Source organism: Ovis aries, chromosome 2 (assembly GCF_016772045.2).
Source record: "Ovis aries strain OAR_USU_Benz2616 breed Rambouillet chromosome 2, ARS-UI_Ramb_v3.0, whole genome shotgun sequence".
Lineage (NCBI taxonomy): Eukaryota > Metazoa > Chordata > Mammalia > Artiodactyla > Bovidae > Ovis > Ovis aries.
In genome coordinates, this window is record NC_056055.1 from 200,941,646 (window position 1) to 200,957,259 (window position 15,614).

The window sequence follows — 15,614 nt, forward strand, 5'->3', positions numbered from 1 at the left end:
TCAATTAGTGAAAACAGATTTTAAGGATTAAAACAATAACATACAGTATTTATCCTCCAAACCATACTTCTCATTAAAAAGTCTTTCCAATTGGCCTATAAAGGGCAATGTTGTCTTTTCTCTACGTGGAAAGAGAAGGCTTTCAATTTTGCACCATATTTGTGTCTCTCTTTATAATTACCCATGTGTAAAATGCTTCATTTCATGCTTATGTTTTTTTTTTTTTTGTAGTACTCAACAACTGAAAAAAATCATGCACACTCCTAATCTACAGATCTAATACTTGGTTATCAGATTTTACTACTCCACCCCATAGTGATTGTTGGTCTAGACATTTTCCTGTGACTTATTTTTCAAACAACATTTTAAATATGGGCATTAAAAAGCACAATTTTTATCTTATGAGTTAAACTACAGTCACTTCAGTGAAAACATTCATTATCATTTGAAGAAACAAAAGAGATATGATCACTTTAATAACAAATCTATAAATAATGTGATTATTCAAAGAAGTATACATAATGCATCCTTTTAATTGCACTGACTTTGCTCAAACTCAAGCTGTCTAGTTTCCTTCAGAGCGCTGGTCTTCAAATATGCCAGCATGAATTCACATTTATTTATTTATTCAGTTAATATCTGTTGTGCTCCTAGTGTGTACCAAGCTCTGTGTTAGGTTCTAGGAACTGAGACAATGATTAAGAGCTGTAATCCTTGGGATATGCCTTAATTTGGAATGTGGATGGAAGGAAGACAACTTCTAGAGCAGGTGTTTGTAGTCCTGGCTGCAGACTGCAGAGGCATAGATAAACAGTAAACCCTGTCCTCAGCCCTCCTATTTTCAGTGTGTGCCTGGGAGTTGAACTCAGGTGCATCTTTCCCCCTCCCCACTCCATGTATGTATGCAGCACATTTAATGCTGTTAACATTGACCAGAAATTCAAAGTGACGCATCCGGAGGTACTGCAATCTGGAACTCTTAACTTTTGTAAACTGGTGAGAATAGTGGAATGCACAAGGTCTCTACTTAACGACTTCTCCATCTTCTCTTATGGACTCCTCTGCTCAGCCATTCAGAAATAGGATATGTATTAGACAACTAGCATCTGGTCTGAATATCTATTAAGACCATATGCTTTCCTCTGCTATGTTATCATCCTAGAATAGATTAAGGGAAATCCAAACCAAATGGGGATTTGGGGAAATTTTCAAGGGTCACTTAATAAAGTAATTTTGGTTTTCCCTTTGCAAAGAACACAGCATACTGTGGAGATAATTGAGATACCTAAGAACATAGCAGAAATAACCTGAATAAATAATCATTGTGATCATAACCATATTCCTCACAATTTTCAAATAGGAAATAGAAACTGTTAATTGCCACAGTTACAAATGGATGTATCCTGCTGGGATCTTACTTGAAAGATGAAGTTCTATGAAATAGACTTGTCTTGTAAATGAAAAACAGTAGCTTTGGATCTGGCTATGTTTTTCCCCCAAAGTCCTTGCTGTTAATATTCACAGTGGTTTGGGGACTGGCTCTTTTCCTCTCTCATAAAAATTTCTTGATTTATGATTGTGAGATCTTCATAGCCAAATAACAAAAGGCTAAGGTTTGATGGCATAAAAGTAAGCACTGACTAATGTGTTCCTCAAGAACATTTGGAGGCAGTAAAGTCCAGTTATTTTGGTTTTGATTTTACAATTAGAGTATAACGTATTTGGCTTTAAGAAGGTATTTCACTTCAAAATTCTGTCAATGACATAGGCTTTGTCTCTGGTTTTAAACTTGTTGTCTATATACTTTTATGAAATTGGATCCATTCACAATAATAATTAATAGTGAAAGTAGTGAACATGAATTATGATGGCTGTCTAGAAGCATGACATTAAATTAGTACTTTGTTCTCAACATTCTTACCTAATCAGGGATAATTTGAAATTTTATTGCTGTGAGGATTTAAACTGGATTAAGGAATATGTTTTATTAAAAATTGTAAATAGAGTCTGAAAAGACTATAGATCTTAGGTAGGGGTAATATCTAAGAACATGGTTTATATTTCATCATTTTTTAAGTTCACATATCCATATTAAAAATTTGACACGGTCCAGACATCAATACATAGGCAAAGTACAAGATTATTTGAGTCCATCTCTGGCTTAAGTTTACTGATTAAAATGAGATTGTCTGTAGGAACCAAGAGCAACTACTTCTCAGCTACACCATCTGGTTATACACAATGAGTAGGGAGCTGTTTTGAAATCATTTCATTTTCAGGGGCTTACATTTGCTTAATAAAAGATTTTTTGCTGTCCTTGGTAAGAACCAGGGCTCACCAATCAAGAACCAGTAATTAATTCCCTTTAACAAATTCTCCAACAATCTTATACCACTATAAATTAAATTCAAGCTGCTGGGAGTATTCTGCTCTTCTCTTATTTTCTCTTCTCATGCCTTCTCCTTCTCCTACCTCCCCATTTCCATTAAGAAATACTATTATCACAGGTATGCATTTATTTTTTAAAAAATGGGTTTAGGGATTGTGCGTATGTGCGTGCTAAGTATCTTCACTCATGTCTTTCCCGACCCCATGGACTGTAGCCTGCCAGGCTCCTCTGTCCATGCGATTCTTCCAGAAAGAATACTGAAGTGGGTGGCCATGCCCTCCTCCAGGGGATCTTCCTGACCCAGGAATCAAACCCACGTCTCCGGCATCTCCTGCATTGCCAGACGAGTTATTTACCACTGAGCCACCTGGGAAGCCCTTAAGGATTACTAGACAACAATTTATTTAGAGATTTGTTATTTGTGTTTAAAGAGGACTTCCCTGTAGTTCAAATGGTAAAGAATCTGCCTGCAATTAAGGAGACCAGGGTTCAATCCCTGGGTTGGGAAGGGATGTTTGTGTTTAATGTGTGTGTTAGTCAGTCTGTCTGACTCTCTGTGACCCCATGCATGGCTATAGCCCACCAGGCTTCTCTGTCCATGGGATTCTCCAGGCAAGAATACTGGAGTGGTTTGCCATTCATTTCTCCAGGGGATCTTCCTGACCCAGGGATTGAACCCAGGTCTCCTGAGTTCCTGGAGGATTCTTTACTGTCTCAGCCACCAGGGAAGTGTTTTTTAACATGTCCTTACAATTGATAGTAGCACACTTTTACAAGAAAACATTGAATAACTTTCAACTCAAAGAATAGAGTATATTTCATCAGTAAAGGAAAATCTCCAATTAAAGTATCCTGATCAATTTTTTAATCAAGCAAATTGTCTATAAATATATAGAGACAAGAGAATAGAAAAACTGTCATCTAGACCCACTGGTGGAGTCATGGAATCATGAATCAGGATCTGATTTGTAGAATGACCTTTCCACACATGTAAAAGATTAAAACATGAATGTTTGTTTGATTTGGATAAATATAGGTCAATATGTTGTCATGAACAAAGAAGCTAAATTTTTAAAGGCCATTTTATTTCTATTTCCTTGAATAAATGTGTAAATAAATATATAAACATTTAAAAGCATCTATTTCCTAAATCAGAGAAGGCAATGGCACCCCACTCCCGTACTCCTGCCTGGAAAATCCCATGGACGGAGGAGTCTGGTAGGCTGCAGTCCATGGGGTCGCTAAGAGTCAGACACGACTGAGTGACTTCACTTTCACTTTTCACTTTCATGCATTGGAGAAGGAAATGGCAACCCACTCCAGTGTTCTTGCCTGGAGAATCCCAGGGATGGGGGAGCCTGGTGGGCTGCCATCTATGGGGTCACACTGAGTCGGACACGACTGAAGCGACTTAGCAGCAGCATTTCCTAAATAAATATATCTATAAATTTTCATATATAAGAGTATACCTTACTTATCAGCAAAAAATATATGCATTGTTTGTCTCAGTCAGTGGTAATAGGACAAAGACGAAAAGTAAAGCCTGAATCAGTTATGAAGGTATTTTTGGTTAGTATGGATTCAAGTTTTCCCAAAGTTTTACGCCTAATAGAAATCATCTCTGATCATTGTTAAAACTAGCTATTAAAAAAGAGAAGTTGATATTTTTAAAATAATAGTGGCAACCTACTACGGGTCTTAAAATCAACCAAATAGGTCATTTAAAAAAAATGAAACACAATACAGTAATACAGAACATTGTAAATCTGACACTATTAGATTGAATTGCAGTGAGTGAGGGTTATTGGTATTTTTCAAAAGTTTACTTTCAGGATATATGTTGTCCTGACATACACACAAATGTATGTTTGTACTAAAGCACAGAAGGAAATATATACATCTTATTGTGAGCTACAGTGAAAATGTATAAATACCACTGCATTAAACACTTACTAAGTTTTACCTTTGTCTCTCAAAGTTAAAAGTTTTAAAAGTGTTGGAAAAGCCTTCAGTTAGTGGTGTTTTGGGTTAAAAACTTTCATTGAATGACAAAATTGTCCCAAGTTTTATGAGAAACTAAACAGCAATCAAGAAGAATATGTTGCAGTCCTAATGGGACAATGAGTGTCATTTATCTAAATATGGAAAATGACAACAGACATTCTTGTCCATTAATATAATCTACTCTAAGCCAAAAGTTGAATCTGTTTTCTATTTGTCAGCTAAAATCAAACAAGCCATAGTAGATAACATATTCTACACTTGAAAATTAACAGAGCTAAACTTTTCATCATACTAAGAACATTAAAATCTATATAACCTTTCATTTGCAGCATGTTCTGAAATCTACATGTTTTTGTGTACAATATCAATGACAGACATATCATTTTGGAAAAAAGATTTTAAAAAGCTACAGAATGCTTTGTTTCAAAGTTGATACGCATGTTAAATTGTAAACAATTTTAAGTTTTAACATTTTCTGCAAATTTACATACATATATATGTATATACTGATTTTAGATCTGCTTGATATCAAAATAACTATACCTTTGAATCTGTATCATGTGCACAAAAAATTCACAAAATTTTCTTTATTCTGTAGCTAAAGATTACAAATATGAAGGGCTGAGTTGTCTTAAAGACTGTAGTCTTAAATTTCATTGAATTTTAGCTTCAATTACATTGGTCATATGATCTGGCGGCTAGTTTGTGATCCTCAAAGTTTTTATTATACCCCTGTGATATGTAATAAAGAATTCAAATAGAAATTATTAGAACATGTTGCTTCTGTAACTACTTTGAACTATGTTCAACACAGTCTTTCTGGCACCATAGTTGTTTTTAATTTTCTTTTCATTTAAATTATTCTGCAAGGGGATGGAGAGAAGGTGGAGAGAGGAAGGAAAATCTTCTTTTCTCTATAATAAAGTGTTTGGCTGGAACAGGCAAGGCAAGAATTTCAGAAGGGTAATGAATCATTCTAGAGTCTTCTCTCACTTTTCAAATGGTGTGCTTTTTTCTTAAAAATATCAATAGTTGAAAGTTTGTTGTTTTGATTCTGATTAACATTACCTAAATAGTAATTTTATAGAAGAAGGAATTTGATTTTGTATCCTTTAAATACCCTTTTAGATACCATAGGCTATAAAAACACCAATTTCACATCTTTTACAATTCTTGTACCACCATGTTTTAATTGTTTAAATAAAGACTCTCCCAGAAATCTTACTGCATGTAAAATATGAGTCAGATTTAACTTTGAGGAAACACTGGAAATGAAATGGAAAACATTCAGGTTATTTTTATAAAATGAAAAATAGTGTACTTTTGCTTAAAATATGATGTCTTAAAGGAAATATATAGCTTTAGCTTTATTATTAGTTTGACTTAGTTACATGCTGTTCCTGAAATTCATAAAAAGTAAGATTTAGACTAATATATAACTGATTTCTTTAAGAGTATATAGTTACTCCATATAAAAGAGTTTCTTAACCTTGTCTTTGTAGTCTGTAAATAAAATAAGCTGTTAAAAAGTATATTTCAGTTGATTTATAGAAAGAGACAGCATCTTGTGAACTCTGCCTTGGATGTAGGTGTCTCAAGAATGGTGCAAGAGCCACTTACAAAACAGAAGCACACACACACACACACACACACACACACACACACACACACACACACACACCCATAGATAAAATTCCCATTGAATCTAAAAAAAGTAAAATTCAGCATACATTGGGAAAAATGGAGAGAATTATGAGAGTTTTTAGAGGAACTTATATACCATACATTCTCAAATTTCCATCGTCTAATTTTTATTGAGGGAATCAGTGCACTCTACAGTGAAAAGTGCAAGCTCTTGAGTTACAATGGCTAGGGTTCAGTCTTAGTTTTTCCACATGTAAACTGTAGAACCTGGCTATTTTCAACCTTTCCTATCTCAGTTTTCTCCTCTGCACTATGAGGATAATGTAAGATCTCCCACAAGGAGCTATTCTAAGAATTTAATGAGATAGGCTATGTAAAGTATTTAGCATAGCGCATGGCTCAGATGAAGTGTTCATAAATGTCAATTAATAATGATATACTCTTCCTAATTAAATAATGATAAATGTTGAGAAATACATATATATACAGAGGAAAATTAAAATATGCCCATCACTCATAATCCAAATGTTCTGAAATAGCAATGCTGCATTACCTTCTAGTATATGAACCTAGAATATACATATGTGTATGTGGGTCTATTTCCACACTTACTTCCATATACATATCTAGAAATGAAAAGCATGTGTAATTTGTATTTGTATTTTTTATTGTATTATCTTGTTTTGATACAAATTTAAAGAGAATTCTCCATGCTATCAGGCAATCATGAATGCTTCTTAGATGTCTTAAGGCTTGAAAAATCAGGCCAGTTCTGTGGTGCATGTGTGTGTCAGAGGTTCTTTATTGTTGTGTTGTTGAATGGAATCTCGAAGTCCCAGCAACGTTCCTACTAACTATATGGAAGAGAATGAATCACATCATATATCCTGAAATTATCTCATCCAAATAAAAACAATAGAGTCTTCTGTGGTCACACACACACACAAATAAAACACACATGCTTAGAATCCCTACCCTCTTTCCATGATGCAGAAACACTTGCTAGTTTTGACCCACGTACTTACAAACTTCCAATACTGCTCCTCTACTGTTATTTCTCATTTGCCTCCTTCTATAGTTTTAAACTTGGTTTAACCCAGAAGTTCTCTTCCCAACTAATATGATCTATACATATTCAAACTTTCAGAAAATTACTCTAAAACATTGATTTACCCACATTCTTTCTCTCTCCTCCCTCTTCCTTTCTCTCTTGGTCCTTTCCTTCTTCTCCTTTGACATTATCCTCTCTGCTGTTACCGTTTGACTGTCTTTTTCATCTCTCTGCGCTTCCCTGGTGGCTCAGACAGTAAAGATTCCTCCTGCAATGCAAGAGATCTGGGTTCAATCCTTGGGTTGGGAAGATGCCCTGGAGAGGGCATGGCTACCCATTCCAATATTCTGGCCTGGAAGTCCACGGGGTCACAAAAAGTTGGATATGACTGAGCGACTTTCACTTTTCTCATCTCTCTATACTTGTATAAAATTTAATTTTCCTACAAAATCCAGGATTATTCCTGGATCTTCTGTGACATCTCCTTTATCTTTCATGATAGTCTCCACTGAACTCTAGTACAAACTATGGGATATACTTTTCACTTAGCATATAGACAAAATTACTTATTAATGGGATCTTCACTTAGAATTGGAAAGTGTTTGAGACTCTTCATCTAGTCCCCAGGAGTCCACGTGGAAACTGTCTCATTCCTATATCTTCCCCATTGTCCTCAAGTTTTTTCAGTGTTTTTTCTTTGTTAAATCCATTTGTTTAGATTGTTTTGCCTTACCATTTTCCTAGTTGATGTAAGATGAATGTAATTTGAACTATTGTCATATTGATTGAATTTTACTGGAAAAAAATGTAAGAACCAAAGTAATACCACTGGGACCCAATTCTCCAGTCAAGTTATTATTCATAACTACTTTTTGGTAGAATCTTGCAAAATGTCAAGAGTTCACAAGGTAGATGATCTCCAAGATAAAGATAATATTTTAGTGACAAATTAATTTCTTATACCTTTCTTACAAGGTTATCCAAATTCTTAGAGCAAAGGTTGTGAAAGTCTGAAGTGATATGATAAAAAAGAAAAAGAATAGACTCAATTGAATTTCCTATGAATCTGTCAAGTTTGGTCCTGTCTACTTGCAAATAATTCCAGGATGCTAAAGGGCCAGAACATTTGGAAAGGGGTGCCTAACATTAGCAATACCACTTAGTGATGCTATTATTTGTTTCTTCCATTTTCTGTACCCCATACTACCTAATACTAGAGCTAAGAGCAGAAACCAAGACTACTAACACTAAGAGCAGAGACTCCTTCATGATAGTTGTTTAAAAAGTTCATAATAATATTGATGTAACAGTGTATATCCCAATTTGAAAAAAACATTTTGTCATGGTTTTGAGAACTTATATTTAGTGGAAAAATGAGCATCACAAAAATATGGGCTTACCACAATGCTCCAGTAATGATGATCCTGCTTAAATATTTCTATCTAGATATAAAATTATATTTATACGCATAGGGCAGTGTTTCTTAACTTGGGGCAATTGTGACTCTATAGAAGGTATTAAGCAATGTCTGGAGATATTTCTACTTACACACCAAAATATTGTCATCTAATCAGTAGGGGCCAAGGATGCTTTTAAAGATTTTCAGTTTAGGAAGGTAAAAAATTCAAGAGATAGATGATGGTGAGAATTGCACAGCAATGTGAACATACTTAGTGCCACTGAGCTGCACAGTTAAATATGGTTAAAATAGTATGTTTTATATTATGTGACTTTTACCACAATAAAACAAATTTTAAAAAGGATCCTACATGCGTAGGACAGCCCCATGTCAAAGAATCATCTGGCCTAGGTGTAAGTAGTGCTAAGGTTGAGACACTTGGGCTTAGAATTTCTAAAAGGAGTATAATTTTTTTGGTGGGCCCTTCAGCATCAGAGAATGAACCTCTCGTTAACTTGAGGATCAGAGCTTCCTGAATGCCCTTCAGGGTTTGCTCCAGGCACTAGATACAAATCATATTCCTACAGAAGGTTAAGAAGCATGCTCATGAACCTGTTGGATGTACTATAGGAGAGCTGCCATTTTCTCCATAAATATTCATCACTATGGAAACCTTCCCACATCCATGAACTCCTGTAACCTTAAATGGCAAGCATATATTTTATAAGGATGGTGAGAAAAAAGCAAATACATTTCTATACTGGCATCTTACTGAATGTTTTATTAGAGATTCTAGACTAGTTTTTTTTAAAAGTATTTAATCTGGGCTACTCATTAAAATCTCCTGAGGAAACTTTATAAATTCTGATGCTCAGATTTTATATGATTAAAAGATTATGTGAAAAATTACAGTGCTGGGGTCCAGGCATCACTATATTGTAAAAGCCCCTCGACAGATTCTAAGTTATAATAAAGGCTGGGAACCATTCTAGCTTTTATCAAGAAGTCTTCACCTTTAAAAGGGTTGACCTGGACTTCCCTGGCAGTCCAGGTGTTAAGACTCTGAGCTTCCAGTGCAGGGAGCTTGAGTTCAGTCCCTGTTGGGGAACTAAGATCCCGCATGCCACAAGGCCAAATTAAATAAATACATAAAAGTTTAAAAGGTTGATCTGAAACCCTACTATATTAATGAGTTAAATGCTCCAAATTCAAGAGGGATGGTTTAGGTGTCACTTTGTGGGCATTAAGGTGAGTGCTGAGTTTTAGAATGATTTCTGGAAGAATTCTTTAAAAGTTGGCAAGCAGTTGGAAGTGGGCAACTATTTTTTCCACTTCCTGTGTATCTTCACATGTTGAAAGAAATGAAAGCAGAATAGCTTCCTACTGTACTTCAAGGGCAAAACCAGGTTTTGACTGGAATGGGATTATAAGACACATCATGCCACAGAAAGTAAAATTTGATTTCATCCCTAAAAATTTCCCTGAGCAGGGGAAATGGTGTAAACAAGCCATCTGTGTTGTGATGTGAAACACATTCCCTGGTGGTGGCCCTTGCAGGGTGCCCGTATTATTTGCAAAAAAAGGAGGGGGTATTTGCGGTGGGACCAAAGACAGTGGGAATTCTGATCAACTTGTTTTCTAAATTTGCACAAAATTATTCCTGTGAGGAGATGAGATATTCAGAAGTCAAGCAATGGATGAATTAGTATAAATCTAAAAATTAAATAAAATCCAGTATTGGCAAAGCAGAGCTTTGATGCTGCTCTACATAAACACAAAAATGAACTGTTAAATTTAGAAATGAACAGATTCAAATGCAGTTTGTCCTTTTTCTATCTATAGCAGGAATCCTTCTGATCATGTACTGTACATTTGATGGAAGCATGTGGCTGTGGCAAATGTCCCCCAGGAACGGATCCAAAACAGAAGTTCAATTTGCTTGAAGCTCTTTAAAGTGTTCCAGGGGTGCAAAGTGGACTGAACACCCCCCAATTCTTACAGTACCTTTGAAAATATTGAAATAGACAAAAGGAGATAACGGAGATGTGAAACTTGAAAAAGCACAAGTTTGTTTTATCAGAAACATTTTATTTTCAATGAAAGATGCATTTTAATAAAATTTTAAAAAATCATATGCTCCATCTTCTGGACCTGCTATCATTCCCCCTCACAGCCTTTTTTTTTTTTTTTTTAAGTCTCTAAGGTGTGGGCTGTCCCTGTGTCTTGAATTTAGACAGGCCTGGGTACAAATTCCAGGTCTAGCTCTTATTACCCTTGATTTCAGGAAGCTGATTGGCATCATCAATCCAGAGTTTTTTTTCCAATAAAATGGAAATAATGTCATTTCCCTCGATAGTTAGTTGTAAGGATTACTTTGGTGGCAATGAAATCATGTCAGAATTGTAAACTAGACTATTACTCAGCAATAAAGAAGGTACATGCATAGCATGGATGAATCTCAATAGTATTATGCTAAGTCAGACTCAAGAAGCTGTATACTATTTGTTTATATTACACTCTAGAAAAGGCAAAGCTGTAGGGCCTGAAAACAAATCAGTGGGTACCAAGGGTTCAGGGTGGGGTGAGGACTTACTGCAAAGAGACAGGAAATTTTGAGGGTGATAAAAATATCCTATAATCTTGATGGTGGTGCTGGTTATACCACTGTTCATAGAACAGTATAAACAAAATAAATGACCTGCACCATTAAAGCATGTCAGTAAAAATCCACCTCCCCACACCAAAGATAATGTGTTAAAAGGTTAAATGCAAAAATAAAGATTAAAAAACTTGGAAGTGCCTATCATGTTGGTCTATAAACATACTTTTGTTACCTGACTCTGTTTCAAAGCCAAATAATTTAAATACAAAATCTACCTTTGAATTAAATTCTTTACAGCTTTATCCTTTACTTGTAAATTTTTGCTCTCACAAAATACCAGTGATTAATTTATTGTCAGATCCACTGTTTTCTTCAAGCTCTTTAATGTGTTTAAAGTTTCTTACAGTAGTATGCAGGCTTCCCGGGTGACTGAGTGGTAAAGAATCTGCCTCTCAATGCAGAAGACACAGGAGATTCGGGTTTGATTCCTGGATCGGGAAGATCCCCTGAAGTAGGAAGTGGCTACCCACTACAGTTATCTTGCCTGGAAAATTCCATAGACGGAGGAGCCTGATGAGCTACAGTCCACACGAGGCAAAAAGTTGGACACAACTGAGCAACTGAGCATGCATGCACAACCTTGTACAGTGGAAGTATCATAGCCAATGAGGTTTATTGAGGTGCAATTATTTCTAAATAAAATTTCTTAAAATGCTTCTTTCTTGCTACTGCTTGCTTTCTACATTCTTCACAGGTTCTTTCCTTTTCTGTCCGTAAGCGTATTAATTCCTCAAAGTTTCTACCAGTTCATTTTTTAATCATTTTTTGCATTCATACCTGCTTTTGTACAATTTCAATCCTGAATGACTTTCAGAAAATAGGTACCTAGAGGTACCTATTGTTCCAGTTTCCAAAAACAGATCCAATTTTTGTTTACCTGTTGAGTAGCTCTGATTCTAATAATAATAGCTTTCCAATTAAAAGTGTTCCAGGATTATTTGCTAATTAACTACTTTCTTACTGATTTTTTGTGTCACCATTATAATTTATATATCTCATTATACTGTGAGTGTGTGTAAACATCTTTTTTCTAGAGTTTCCATTCTGTTCCAATAATGTGTCATTTCCTGAGCAAATACCTTTGTATGTCTCATTATGGTAATGTTATATTTTTATTTCTGATAATGCAAGTTTCCTTTACTACTTGTTTTTCATTTCTCCTTCATGGCTGATTTTGTCACTGTATTATTCCAGATGAAAATTAGAATTATTTTATGAGGTTTCTCATGAAGGGATTATGATTGTATTACTTGTATAAATTATATGAAGGCAAATAGCATCTTGACAATATCAATCTTTCCTTCCAGTAACGTATTTATTTCTACATTTATTTGTCTTCTTTATGTTCTTCAGTAAAGTTGCATGGCATCAGGTCTCATCACTTCATGACAAATAGATGGGGAAACAGTGGAAATAGTGGCTGACTTTATTTTTGGGGGCTCCTAAATCACTGAAGATGATGATTGCCAGCCATGAAATTAAAAGACGCTTACTCCTTGGGAGGAAAGTTATGACCAGCCTAGACAGCATATTAAAAAGCAGAGACACTGCTTTGTTAACAAAGTCCATCTAGTCAAGGCTATGGTTTTTCCAGTGGCCATGTATGGATGTGAGAGTTGGACTATAAAGAAAGCTGAATGCCAAAGAATTGATGCTTTTGAACTGTGGTGCTGGAGAAGACTCTTGAGAGTCCCCTGGACTGCAAGGAGATCCAACCAGTCCATCCTAAAGGAGATCAGTCCTGGGTGTTCATGGGAAAGACTGATATTGAAGCTGAAACTCCAATATTTTGGCTACTTGATGCAAAGAGCTAACTCATTTGAAAAGACCCTGATGCTGGGAAAGATTGAGGGCAGGAGGAGAAGGGGCCGACAGAGGATGAGATGGTTGCATGGCATCACTGACTCAATGGACATGGGTTTGGGTGGACTCCGGGAGTTGGTGATGGACAGGGAGGCCTGGTGTGCTGTGGCTCAGGGGGTCACAAAGTGTCGGACACGACTGAGTGACTGAACTGAACTGAACTGAAAGATGTATATCTTTCTTCACGTAGATTCTGTTTATCATTTGGCTAAATATTGTATGTATGTTTCTGCTATTATGATTAGAATAACTCCTCAGTAATTTTTTACCTGATTTTTGCTGCTTAACAGAAGAGGAATTTCCCTGTTGTTTCAGTAATATTTTAGTTTATCCTCTTAGTTTTTCTAATTATACAATCATTTCATTTTAAACATTAATAGTTTTATCCATTTCCAAGAAATTTGCCTCATTCATTTCTCCTGTCTTATTGATTTGATCAGAACTTCCAAAACTATGTTAAATAGCTGTGGTGCTAGAAATCAACTTTATCTTAGACCGATATTTTGATGATAATGCTTTGTGCTTCCCCTTTAGCCAAACAAGTATTAAGATTTTAAAAGCTCTTGCTGAAGAATTATTTATTTAGTGCATTGGATTTTTTTTCATAATGAGGTATTTTTTTTTCTGAATGTTTTTATTTGAAACGTTTGAGATATATATCACATTCCCTCCCTTTTATATGATGAAATAAAGATTTATGATGTACATGAGGTAGGAGGAAGGGGAAAATACATGGTCTCACTGATACATTATTTATTAAGTTCCCTGAGCTCTTAAGATTACATAAGGGCATAAATGTCATCACTATCTAAAAGTATTCACTAATAATTGAACATTTTTAAATTTAGTCCTTTTCTTTGAACTTATCTCATTGTAATAATATTAATTTTATGTGTTATATTGATTTTAGACACTATTACACAATTCAAATGAATTATAGAACAAAATAGTAAATATTAGAAAATATATATTATTTCATGAAATTGAAAAAAAAAAGTTGAGCAACTCCTAAAGTCATGCTGAAATCCAGTAGCACACAAGGTTCAGAGATTTAAGCCAGTACAGTCTGTAAGGAAGAAAACATCAAAAAGGTTAAAGACATTAATGCATTTGAGAGAAAATGCTTTGACTCTAAAGGAATAAAAATTCCTTGAAAACTAAATGAAGTTCTCCAGAAATTTTGCCAGAAGGATTTTTCTAGGATAATTAGGAAAATGTTTTCATATAATATTATTGGAGAAATACTTTAAAAAATTCTTTACATTTAATTTATTTTTATCTTAGACTGAAAATTAGCTCATATTTCAATTCCAAGCTATATTTTGTTAGATATGAGTAAACACATTTCATAAAAATATTTCTGTTTTAGATAAAGTCCCAATACCTTAAAAAAATTTTTTTTGAAACTACCTACTGTGAAAATACAGTTTATTTTAACTGAGTTAACTTAAAGATAAATTCCTATTATTCTAAGATAATGAAGACTTCCATGGACAATAATTAATTTTTAATATTAAAACACTTTTATGTCATGGGAATAAAACTTACTTGCCCTTGGAATATCATTTTCTTAACAGTCTTGGGATACGAGTCATTAGAATTTTATTCTTAGGTTATTTTAGTTGTTATGACATGTATTAATTTTGGAACTGGAAAAAATTAAGAAAACATTTTGAAAGATTTGCTAATATACAATATACTAGAATAGTAGTATATGTTATCAGTTCAGTTCAATCGCTCAGTCGTGTCTGACTCTTTGAGACCCCATGAATTGCAGCACGCCAGGCCTCCGTGTCCATCACCAACTCCCGGAGTTCACTCAGACTCACGTCCATCACGTCAGTGATGCCATCAGTCCATCTCATCCTCTGTCGTCCCCTTTTGCCCCTGCCCCCAATCCCTCTCAACATCAGAGTCTTTTCCAGTGAGTCAGCTCTTTGCATGAGGTAGCCTTTTCTCTTTTGCTGAGAGATTAAGCTTTAGCATCATTCCTTCCAAAGAAATCCCAAGGCTGATCTCCTTCAGAATGGACTGGTTGGATCTCCTTGCAGTCCAAGGGACTCTCAAAAGTCTTCTCCAACACCACAGCTCAAAAGCATCAATTCTTTGGCACTCAGCTTTCTTTATAATCCAACTCTCACATCCATACATGACCACAGGAAAACCATAGCCTTGACTAGAGGGACTTTTGTTGGCAAAGTAATGTCTCTGCTTTTGAATATGCTATCTAGGTTGGTCATAACTTTTCTTCCAAGGAGTAAGCATCTTATAATTTCATGGATGCAGTTATATTCTGCAGTGATTTTTGAGTCCAGAAAAATAAAGTCTGACCCTGTTTCCACTGTTTCCCCATCTATTTTCTGTGAAGTGATGGGGCCAGATGCCATGATCTGCATTTACTGAATGTTGAGCTTTAAGCCAACTTTTTCACTCTCTTCTTTCACTTTCATCAAGAGGCTTTTTAGTTCCTCTTCACTTTCTGCTATAAGGGTGGTGTCATCTGCATATCTGAGGGTATTGATATTTCTCCTGGCAATCTTGATTCCAGCTTGTGCTTCTTCCTGCCAAGTGTTTCTCATGATGTACTCTGCATAGAAGTTAA